The 11237-nt window shown below is 42.1% G+C and overlaps 1 long non-coding RNA gene across 1 annotated transcript in view; it reads right to left on the bottom strand.

The window, feature by feature from the left end:
• The window catches only part of LOC135982624 (uncharacterized), an 87850-nt gene that overhangs the window by 40059 nt on the left and 36554 nt on the right, over window positions 1-11237 (bottom strand). Inside the window, exon 4 of the long non-coding RNA XR_010600075.1 lies at window positions 583-679. This is a non-coding gene — a long non-coding RNA (uncharacterized LOC135982624). The remainder of the gene's footprint in view (window positions 1-582; window positions 680-11237) is intronic.

Below are 11237 nucleotides of genomic sequence, written 5' to 3'. Positions count from 1 at the left end.
AAATTGGAAGTTAAATCCTACTGAGAAAAATAGAAAGGAGGTTAAACTCTGTCAAGTCAAATATAAAAATATAATTAGGCAGTCCAAAAAAGAACTTGAAGAGCAACTAGCCAAAGACTCAAAAAGTAACAGCAAAAAAAAAAAGTAAACAAACACATCAGAAGCAGGAAGCCTGCTAAATAATCAGTGGGCCCACTGGATGATTGAGATGCTAAAGGAGCACTCAAGGAAAATAAGGCCATTGCAGAGAAACTAAATAAATTCTTTATCTTTGCATCAGTCTTCACTGTAGAGTATGTGACGTATATTCCCACACCTGAGTTATTCTTTTTAGTTGACAAATCTGAGGAACTGTCCCAGATTGAGGTGTCAGTAGAGGAGGTTTTGGAACAAACTGATAAATTAAGTCACAAGGACCAGATAGTATTTACCCGAGTTTTGGAAGAACTAAAATGTGAAATTGCAGAACTACTAACTATGGTATGAAGAGTCAACATGGCTTTTGTAAAGAAAATCATGCCTCACCAATCTATTAGAATTCTTTGAGGGGGTCCACAAACATGTGGACAAGGGTATACTTACACTTTCAGAAAGCCTTTGACAAGGTCCCTCACCAAAGACTCTTAAGCAATGTAAGCAATCATGGGATAAGAGGGAAGATCTTCTCGCGGATCAGTAACTGGTTAAAAGATAGGAAACAAAAGTTAGGAATGAATAGTCAGTTTTCAGAATGGCGAGAGGTAAATAGGTGTCCCCCAGGGGTCTGTACTGGGACCAATGCTGTTCAACATATTAATAAATGATCTGGAAAAAAAAGGTGTAAATAGTGAGGTGGCAAAATTTGCAGATGATACAAAATTACTCAAGATAGTTAAGTCCAAAATAGACTGTAAAGAATTACAAAGGGATTTCTCAAAATTGGATGACTGAGCATATTGGAAAACATAATCGCAACTATACATACAAAATGATGGGGTCTAAATTGTCTGTTACCACTCAAGAAAGAGATTTTGGAGTCATTGTCAATAGTTCTCTGAAAATATCCACTCAATTTGCAGCAGCAGTCAAAAAAGCTAACAGAATGTTAGGAAACATTAGGAAAAGGAAAGATAATAAGACAAAAAAATATCATAATGCCTCTCTATAAATCCATGGTACGTCCATATCTTGAATACTATGTGCAGATCTGGATATCCCATCTCAAAAAAGATATATTGGAATTGGAAAAGGTACAGAGAAGGGCAACAAAAATGATAAGTGGTATGGAACAGCTTCTGTATGAGGAGAGATTAGAAAGATTGGGACTTTTCAGCTTGGAAAAGAGACAACTAAGGCGGGATATGATAGAGGTCTATAAAATCTTGACTAGTGTGCAGAAAGTGAATAAGGAAATGTTATTTACTTCTTCATATAACACAAGAACTAGGGGTTACCTAATGAAATTAATAGGCAACAAGTTTAAAACAAACAAAAGGAAGTATTTCTTCACACAACACACAGTCAACCTGTGGAACTCTTTGCCGGGGATGTTGTGAAGGCCAAGACTATATCAGAGTTCAAAAAAAAAAAACCTAGATAAGTTCATGGAGGATAGGTATACCAATGGCTATTAGCCAGGATGGGCAGGGATGCCACACCATGCTTCAAGTGTCCATAGCCTCTGTTTGCTAGAAGCTGGGAATGGGCAACCGGGGATGGATCACTTGAGGATTACCTGTTCTGTTCATTTCCTCTGAAGCACTTGTCATTCAGCATTGTCAGAAGACAGGATACTGGGCTAGATGGGCCATTGGTCTGACCCAGTATGGCCAGTCTTATGTTATTGTGTTATGTTCTTAATGTAGAGAATGAACACTGTTCTAGAAATGTGGTCCTTAAGACGAACACACAAGATGGCACATGAAAAGACTGTCTCTGTTTGACTGAGATGCAGAGCAGGATTTCTATGTATCTGGCTCTCAAAAAAAGTGGCTACAATAGCAACATTTTCTGTTCTATCTTGCATTTGATATCCTAATCCTACTTTGCAGTCGTAGTGCTTTCCATCCCACTTTACAGAAAGAGAAACTGAAGCACAGAGGCATTAGTTGACTTGCCCCATGTCATCCAGGAAATGTGTGGCAAAGTAAGGAATAAAATCCAAATCTTATGGCTCCTAGCTCTGGGCTTTGAGGAGAAAACTATTCTTCATCTGCATGCGTTGATGAGTTGGACAGTCGTGTTACTTATTCCACAGCTAAAGACCAGGTGTTCCTTTTTTGGTGCCTCAGAATTACATAAATTACATAAATTAGCCTGACTTAATGGAAGTTGGTAGTGGTTGTCTATCAAAGTGTCATGGAGCACCCACTTGGATACCCTTAATGAAATGATTAATCTTGTATTTATACTGAAACACATTTGGAACAAATTTTGCAAGCGGGGGGAGAGCGACATTGAATTATGTGATTCTACTGGGAGTCATGAAGGAGTTAGAGGCAGGGAAGTCTAGAATATGTAATTCAACAGCAAACTCTAGGATTTTTCAGACACAGGTGGGTAGAGAGATAGGATGGAGGAATGTTTTTAGAAAATTAAAATACTGAATTGCACCCACAGAATTGTACTTGCCATTGGATATATCCTATCATGTGAATTTATTCAGTTTCATTCTATCTTTCTTTCATAAATGTGAGTTTTATATTGACAATTACCTGTGTCGATAGACATACTTTTTGTGCATGCAGTTTAGGAAAAGAGCTTGAAAATCTAGTACAGTGTTTTACAATCAAATATGTTTTCTCTCAACTGCATTGTGCCAAACACTCTGGGACAGATTCTCTGTCTCATTCCACTCCCTTTGGAGCATTCATGTGGTGCAAAGGGGGTGGACATTGACCTTAAACCCCTACATGGGGAAACCCCCATAAGGGAATCCTGAGCAGGTGCAGAGCTGACATAGCCTGCCTCTCTGCTCACATCCCCTATTGCAAAGGGTTGAGCTAGACATGGGGAGAGGTGGGTGTGTCTGTAGCTGACCTATGGCCCTTTGAGGATGCTAGCCAGTTAGTGTAAGTTAGAGTAACGAATAGTCCATTGGAACTGACAATCAGGGAGCCATAACCAGCTCCCTGATGCTCCCCCTCTCTGCTGTCCCCAACATAAAGTGGATGCAGCAAAATATCTGGGCCATTAACTTTGAAGAAAGAACTAAATGGGATTATTAACATTCATAGAAAGAAGCAAATGATTCAGTGGACATAGAGTAGCAGACAATCTAGATGTCATCAATATGTATATAGTAAAACTTCTGCATCCCAAACCCCAGATACCTGATAATTTTATGCTGAAGGGTAGCTTCAAAGGTCAAAAACTCTTAGAGGAAACACAGCAGGGAATACATTTTTATCCCATAACAAAGAAAATCTGAAATGTTTTGAAGAACTTTGAATTCAGACATGAGTTAAATAGCCTTAAGGATGAGATGAATGAAGAATAAAGGAATATAATAGGAAACTTCTAAACACATGTATAAAGGGAAAAGAAGCCAAAGCCTAGGTGATAGTAGCTCCTAAAGGAGGCCAAGAGTCCAATGAGATCATTACAGATGATCCAGGCAAAGCGGGGGGGTGAGGGGTGGAATTGATCACAAACTAATATAAGCAGATGAAAAAAAATGCCAAGTTCAACACCACAGGAACAATCAAAGAGACAAAATAACTGACAAGTAAGTGCAATAGTTAGCAGCACAAGATAAACTAGGCAAACAGCTAAAGCAAATACTGTCAGAACATATATCTATTGTTAAAATCCCTCTTCTTCATTCCCACAAAATACAATTCCATAAAGCAAACATTACAGCTACACCAGATACAAAGCAAGGCAGCAGAAGAACCATTATTATTACTTGGTGTATGTGTTGCTGCACTGTGCCCTTTTTCCTTATGTGTCTTTTTGCGTCCTTTCCTGGAAGCATGAAGACCTTAGTTAGTCTTGCACTACTTCTCTTAATCTCTCACACCCTCACCAGCATTTCTCAGAAGAAAAACAGAAGGAGTAAACATGGGAAAGAGGGTGGAAAGGGAAGGACCTTAAACAATTACAAAAAGAAGATCCTTTGATATGGGATATTGGGAGACGGATAGCTCTCCATCTTTCTTATTGATAGCTCTCCACTGTGGATAAGAAAGAAAGAAAAATTGGAGCAGGGGAATGGATGCTGGGTTTCCCACATCCTAGGGTGGGACCACAAGACTACAGAGTCAGTCTCATGTTTCCTCTTTCTCTCTCTAGGCTAATGACTCTCTCATTATTTATCCATCATCTTTCAGCTTCAATAGGGGAGATTGAAAGAGCCCCACATGAGATTACAGCATTCATTTGAGAGGTAGCAAATCCCTTCTCCCCTTCCTGGTCGAGGCAGGACTTGAACCAGTAGTTTTCCACATCCCAGATGAGTACCCTAACCACTGGGCTAAATGTTATGAGTGAGGTGGAGAGCCTTCTCCCCCTGCCCTGGCTTCTTGCAAAAATGGAGTAGCTGCCTAATGCCAAGACAGAGTTTGCAGCTAAGAATCCTGAGGGAGGGACTTCCCTGCAGCCAAGCTTGCCTCTCTGAGAAAGGGATGGAGCTTTGCACACACGCTTCTGCTTGGCATCTCCCATTGGCTGCCTTAGGTGAGACGCTGCATTGTATGCTGGCTTTTGAAAATCGCATTCTGAGTCATCTCTCTCTCCCCATTCATTGTATAGAGCAGGGGCGGGGAACCTACAGCCCACGGGCTGGATCCGGCCCACTGCTTAATTTCATCCGGCCAGCAGGAAGTCTCCGCACCGCAGTCCGGAAGCCCCGAGCCTCAGTGCCCCCTCCAGGCTGGAGACGTGAGCACCAGCTCGCCCCGCTGTGGGTTGCCAGGCTATTAAAAGTCCGGTCAGCTCTGCGCAGCTCCTGGCTGTGACTGGCATATCCCTGTGGCCCCTAGGAACAGGGGTAATCAGGGAAGCTGCATGCACTACTCCTGCCTCCAGCGCCGGCTACGCAGCTTCCATTGGCTGGGAACTGCCGCCAATGGGAGGTCTGGGGGCGGCACATGCAGCATGCACCCCACAGAGCTGCCTGGCCATGCCGCTGCCTAGGGGCTGGACATGCCGGCCATTTCCAGGAGCAGTTCGGATGCAGGGCAGGCAGGGAGCCTATCTTAGTCCCGCTGCGCCGCCGACCAGGAGCTGCCTGAGGTAAGTGCCACCCGGCCAGAGCCCAAACCTCCTGCCCCAGGTCAGAACCCCCTCCCTCACCCAAAATCCCTCAGAGCCTGCACCCCGAACCTCCTTATGCACTCCAACCCAGCCCTGATCCTGATCCTGCACCCCAAACCCCTCATCCCCAGCCCCACCCCAGAGCTGGCAGCCCCAGACGGAGCCCTCACTCCCTCCCGCTCCCCAACCCTCTGCCCGAGCCCAGAGCCCCCTCCTGCACCATGAACACCTCATTTCTGGTCCCACCCCAGAGCCTAGGGGAAGACCTGAGCCTCCGCACCCCAAAATGGGGATGGAGCCATGAGCACCGGCTTGCCCTGCTGTGGGGGGGAAGCCCCAAGCCTCCGCTGTACTCCTCCTCTCCCCGTGGGGCTGTGTGTGGCCCGCGGTTGATTTTTTCTGTGGGTCAATGGCCCCTGATAGAAAAAAGGTTCCCCACCTCTGGTATAGGGAGCCTGATGCCAAACTAAGGCTTTCTGAATAACTCCAGTGATTGTCTATCTACCTAAAATTAGGAGAGGCAACTCTCAGTGTCACCATGCTAAATTCCTTTGTGAATCTAGCCCTATATGTGTTGCTCACAGTCCAACAAGCAGACTGAGGTGAAGCAGAGACTTAAATCCAGGTCTCCCAAGTCCTAGGTTAGGGCTCTAACCACCAGCCCTGCCGTATTCTTATAAAGTTAAAAATGGTTATAACGTGTATTGCTGCAACTACGTAAATTGATTAAATAGAATAATGATGTAATTAGCATTTAACAGACCAGAAAATAGTCATTTTAACTGACTTTAAAAACCCTAATTACATCCAGTCCTGCACATCTGATGAATGAAAAGTTCCTGTTGATTTCAGCAGGAGCTACATACACTGCAGTTCCTTATATGTACCACCGACAAAAATTAACACATCAGGATTACTTGCCTAATGTAAAAGAGTCCAGGAACCTTTATAAAGTGCTATTAAAGCACTGATCTCCAGGGTCAGAATCCACCTCATTCTGAGGAACAAGCATTTATAAAAGGCACAGGCTGCAGTTCTGAGTCCCCTCAGTGGTTGCTGGGAGGCAGAGGAAAATAAAGTAATGAAAAGCACCATCTTGAGTAATGCTAAACATCCATAGATTCTAGTACTGGAAGGGACCTCGAGAGGTCATCGAGTCCAGTCCCCTGCCCTCATGGCAGGACCAAATACTGTCTAGACCATCCCTGATAGACATTTATCTAACCTACTCTTAAATATCTCCAGAGATGGAGATTCCACAACCTCCGTAGGCAGTTTATTCCAGTGTTTAACCACCCTGACAATTAGGAACTTTTTCCTAATGTCCAACCTAAACCTCCCTTGCTGCAATTTAAGCCCATTGCTTCTTGTTCTATCCTTAGAGGCTAAGATGAACAAGTTTTCTCCCTCCTCCTTATGACAATCTTTTAGATACCTGAAAACTGCTATCATGTCCCCTCTCAGTCTTCTCTTTTCCAAAATAAACAAACCCAATTCTTTCAGCCTTCCTTCATAGGTCATGTTCTCTAGACCTTTAATCATTCTTGTTGTTCTTCTCTGGACCCTCTCCAATTTCTCCACAACTTTCTTGAAATGCGGTGCCCAGAACTGGACACAATACTCCAGTTGAGGCCTAACCGGCGCAGAGTAGAGCGGAAGAATGACTTCTCGTGTCTTGCTCACAACACACCTGTTAATGCATCCCTGAATCATGTTTGCTTTTTTTGCAACAGCATCACACTGTTGACTCATATTTAGCTTGTGGTCCACTATAACCCCTAGTTCCCTTTCTGCCGTACTCCTTCCTAGACAGTCTCTTCCCATTCTGTATGTGTGAAACTGATTGTTCCTTCCTAAGTGGAGCACTTTGCATTTGTCTTTATTAAACTTCATCCTGTTTACCTTGGACCATTTCTCCAATTTGTCCAGATCATTTTGAATTATGACCCTATCCTCCAAAGCAGTTGCAATCCCTCCCAGTTTGGTATCATCTGCAAACTTCATAAGCGTACTTTCTATGCCAATATCTAAGTCGTTGATGACGATATTGAACAGAGCCATTCCAAAAACAGACCCCTGCGGAACCCCACTTTTTATACCTTTCCAGCAGGTATGGGAACCATTAATAACTACTCTCTGAGTACAGTTATCCATCCAGTTATGTACCCACCTTATAATAGCTTCATCTAATTTGTATTTGCCTAGTTTATTAATAAGAATATCATTTGAGACCATATCAAATGCCTTACTAAAGTCTAGGTATACCATATCCACCACTTCTCCCTTATCCACAAGACTTGTTATCCTATCAAAGAAAGCTATCCTATTGGTTTGACATGATTTGTTCTTTACAAATCCATGCTGGCTATTCCCTATCACCTTACCACCTTCCAAGTGTTTTCAGATGATTTCCTTAATTACTTGCTCCATTATCTTCCCTGGCACAGAAGTTAAACTAACTGGTCTGTAGTTTCCTGGGTTGTTTTTATTTCCCTTTTTATAGATAGAGTCATCCAAAAACTTAAAATCTTGATGGAAAATTCTCACTTCTGAGAATGAAGCTGTCACTGACGAGGATGAATCATGATCCGAGATGGATTGAAGTACCAAAGACCCACTCCTGAAAGCCATGACCTGTGTGTGTAATCCTTATTCAGGGAACAATTATATTTTCCCCAAGAATTCCCCTTTGGGTTCTTCATTATTATTTCCCTGTCATTGGAGTTTTTAAAAAACAGATTAGACAAACATCTGTCAGAGATGATCTAGGTATACTTTGTTCTGCCTCATAACAGAGGATGAAGTCTAATGACTTCTTGAGGTCACTTCCAGCCCTATATTTCTATGAGTCTGTGATGTCCACCATGTTAACAACTAGCTTTCAGTTTATTACTGAAATTAACTTCTGTTTGAGATGATATTGTCAGAATGTCAGAGGTGGCAGAAGCACCCTTGAATAGAGGGACAGAGGGGGGAAAAGGGAAGCAATAACCCTGATTCATAACTTCTCCCCAGTTGGACCCCAGGTGCTGCGGCAGCAACTCCAACCTCTCCAGGTTCTGCTCTTGGCCCCATTCCCTCCCCCTGCACGTGACAGAGGCGTGCCCTTCCCACTACTGTGGGAGGAGGACTGGCTAGAATCTGATGGGCTCTCAGTTCCCAAACAGTCAGCCAATGGGGCGGTAGTAACTGGATCTGGGTGGCCTGGGGCGGAGTCAGAATGGAAGAGGAGTCGAGCAAGGGTGGAAATGTAGATCAGCCCCCACAATATTTCCATTGCACGCTGGTTCTGCTGCCCCTGAAGAACACTGTATCTCTGAAGAGACTTTTTCCCCAGAAGTACTACTAACAAAAGCACATTATGGTTATTCTTTTACTAAATATTACATTATTTACATTTTTAAATGACTAGTTTAAAAAACATTACTCAGACCTTGCTCCTGCAAGCTACTTCATCTGGATCGAGCCCTGCACCTGTGTGGGGCTCCAGGTTTCTGAGAAATGTGGCAATACTTAGTCAGTCCTACCACAGAACATGTACACACTTCACACTAATTATTGCTGTCTTGTAATGGCTGTACAACTAGCTTAGTTTAAATAAAGTGCACAGTGTTTGCACATAGAAAGTTTCTTGCCATTTGAGAGATATTACCAGTGCTCTCAGTATTCCTCAATTTAAATTAAGAGAACATCACTGAAAGTGGTAGCATCATTCAAAGCAGAAGAAATTTCTATAGTGTGCCCACTGTGCTTTCTTTTAAGGAAAGCAATCAGTCATTTAAATGACTAAAAATGGGAATCAACAGTCAAAGAACGGCCAGTGTAGAAATGATACCAAGCTGGGAGGAACTACGAGCATCAACTGGAACAGAGAAGTACATTAATGCAAAGGGACCTAGAAAGCTTAGAAACATAGGTGTGACATAAAAGGAGATTCATTTGGAAAAGCTAAATAGTAGTACAGGGAGTCCTCGGACTTATGACACCCGACTTAAGCCGTATGCCATTTACGACGCTTTTCAACTGACTGCTCGTTTCGCCCCTATGATCCTTGTTTTGCCCTTACGACACTCAATTTGCATTAGGTTCACTTGAAATCACTTCCTGATTGCGTTATACTGGTATGGAGTTGGAAGGGGTCACTTCTGATTGGCTTCAAGGTAGCAGGATAGCTTGTTGCGGGGTAGGGTTGCCACTTGTTTTTGATTGGCTGAGCCTGGGGCCGGGAGCCAATCAGAAAGTTTGAACAGTGATTGGCTGAGTCTCAGTGTGTGTGCCATTCTCCCTGGCTTTCTGAGCCTATGGTGCTGGCATTCTGAGCAGCATATGCAAGTTTATATGTTTATTTGAATGCTGTTTTCAAAATACAGTGTACAGTAAATACATTGATGTTTTAGTTTAGCAACATTAGTCATCAATAATTCATTTAGTACAAAAATCTAGGTTATTGTGGTGAAATTATTGTATCAAGTCTTGGTTCAGGAATCAATCCCCCTTTCATACCATTGATTTCTATAGGGAAAGCAGTTTTGACTTGCAACATTTCGACTTACAATGCAATTCTGAGGAACGAATTGTGTCGGAAGTCCAAAGACTCCCTGTAATGTGACATTCAGTGACTCAATGTGGTTAGAGTAACGAAAGTGTAACACCACCAACTGGATCAATTGTGAGGATTGAACCCAAATCATCTGGACCTAAAAGAACATCCTTCTACCATATCAGCTAAAGGACTCTTCAAGAGTGGCAGTAGATGCTTAAATGATTTAGCCTCTAGAGAGGGACAATAAGCCACAATGTGTTAAGAATATTGAAAGAAATATAAGGGTTATCCTGAAGAGCACATTAGAAAGTATTTTGTCTTGAAAATATATAATGTAACTGCCTAAAAGGCCAAAGCAATTCTGACCTGCATAAGCAAAAGTATGTAGGAGGAGGGAGATGATAGTTTTCTCTGCACTGCTCAAGTGAAACCACCTCTGGAGTACAGCATTGCATTGAGTCCTGGGCAACACATACTGGAAATATATTGAGAAACCGGATGCAGTTCAGGGATAAACAACAAAAATTATCATGGGGGATAGAGGGATTGACTTTTAAGGAAAGATTAAGAAAGCTAAATATGTATAGCTTGGCTAAGCAACAGTGAGTGGGAAAAGGTAGATGAAACAATCTGAAAATATTTGATGGATTTAAACACAAAGGATAGAGAGGAATTAAGTAGTCTGTTATATTGGGTATACATAAAAGGAATGGGATGAAATTAAGGCAGAGAAAATCTACATTGTCAAGAAAACATTATGATAGTGAGGTGTCTGAAGCTGTGGAAATCTCCAAAGGGAAGTGATGGAAAACCAGTGGCTAGGTATTTGATGAATTATACTTCTAAAAAAACAAACTAACAAAAAAAATGGTATGGAAGGGAAACAATCCTGTATTATTAGAGAGGTGAATGAGTACCTTTTCCTTTTCTAACTTCTGATTCTATGAACTATAATAAATGGAAACATACCTAACCTAAATGCTTTTATAAGTGAGCATGGGTCTATCAATCCAACGTTTACAATAATATTTTATTATTTCTACTTTTTGATGTGTTTCTGTAAGAGAAACAATTATTGTCTGCTAAATGTTACCTTACTATTTTTGTCAAGCTAAGCTCTTTTGTGTTTTAGTTTTGAGCTGATTGTTGTCACTAGAAAGAGAGTAAAGCAAAGACAAATAGAGAACCCCCAGGCATGTTATGAGGTTTTCTAGTGCATTTCTGTTTTCATTCATGACAATTTTTACAGAGATAGAACAATATTAAAACATCAGACTCATATGGTTGCTCATAGATCTCTCCCTGATATGCAGCTTACCCATGGACATGCTGAAATCCAGGAACCTTCTGCCATCCTACTATATCACTGTAAGCAGTGTGGTTGCTTCTGAAAAGTGATGTTTCATTATCCAGAGTCACCTAGCAAGGGTTGGCTGATGTGCTAGTGATATTACACAGA

Source organism: Chrysemys picta, chromosome 3, assembly GCF_011386835.1.
Source record: "Chrysemys picta bellii isolate R12L10 chromosome 3, ASM1138683v2, whole genome shotgun sequence".
NCBI classification, from domain to species: Eukaryota; Metazoa; Chordata; order Testudines; family Emydidae; genus Chrysemys; species Chrysemys picta.
Note: the sequence above shows the minus strand (reverse complement) of the source record. Positions and strands in the feature narration are given on the sequence as shown.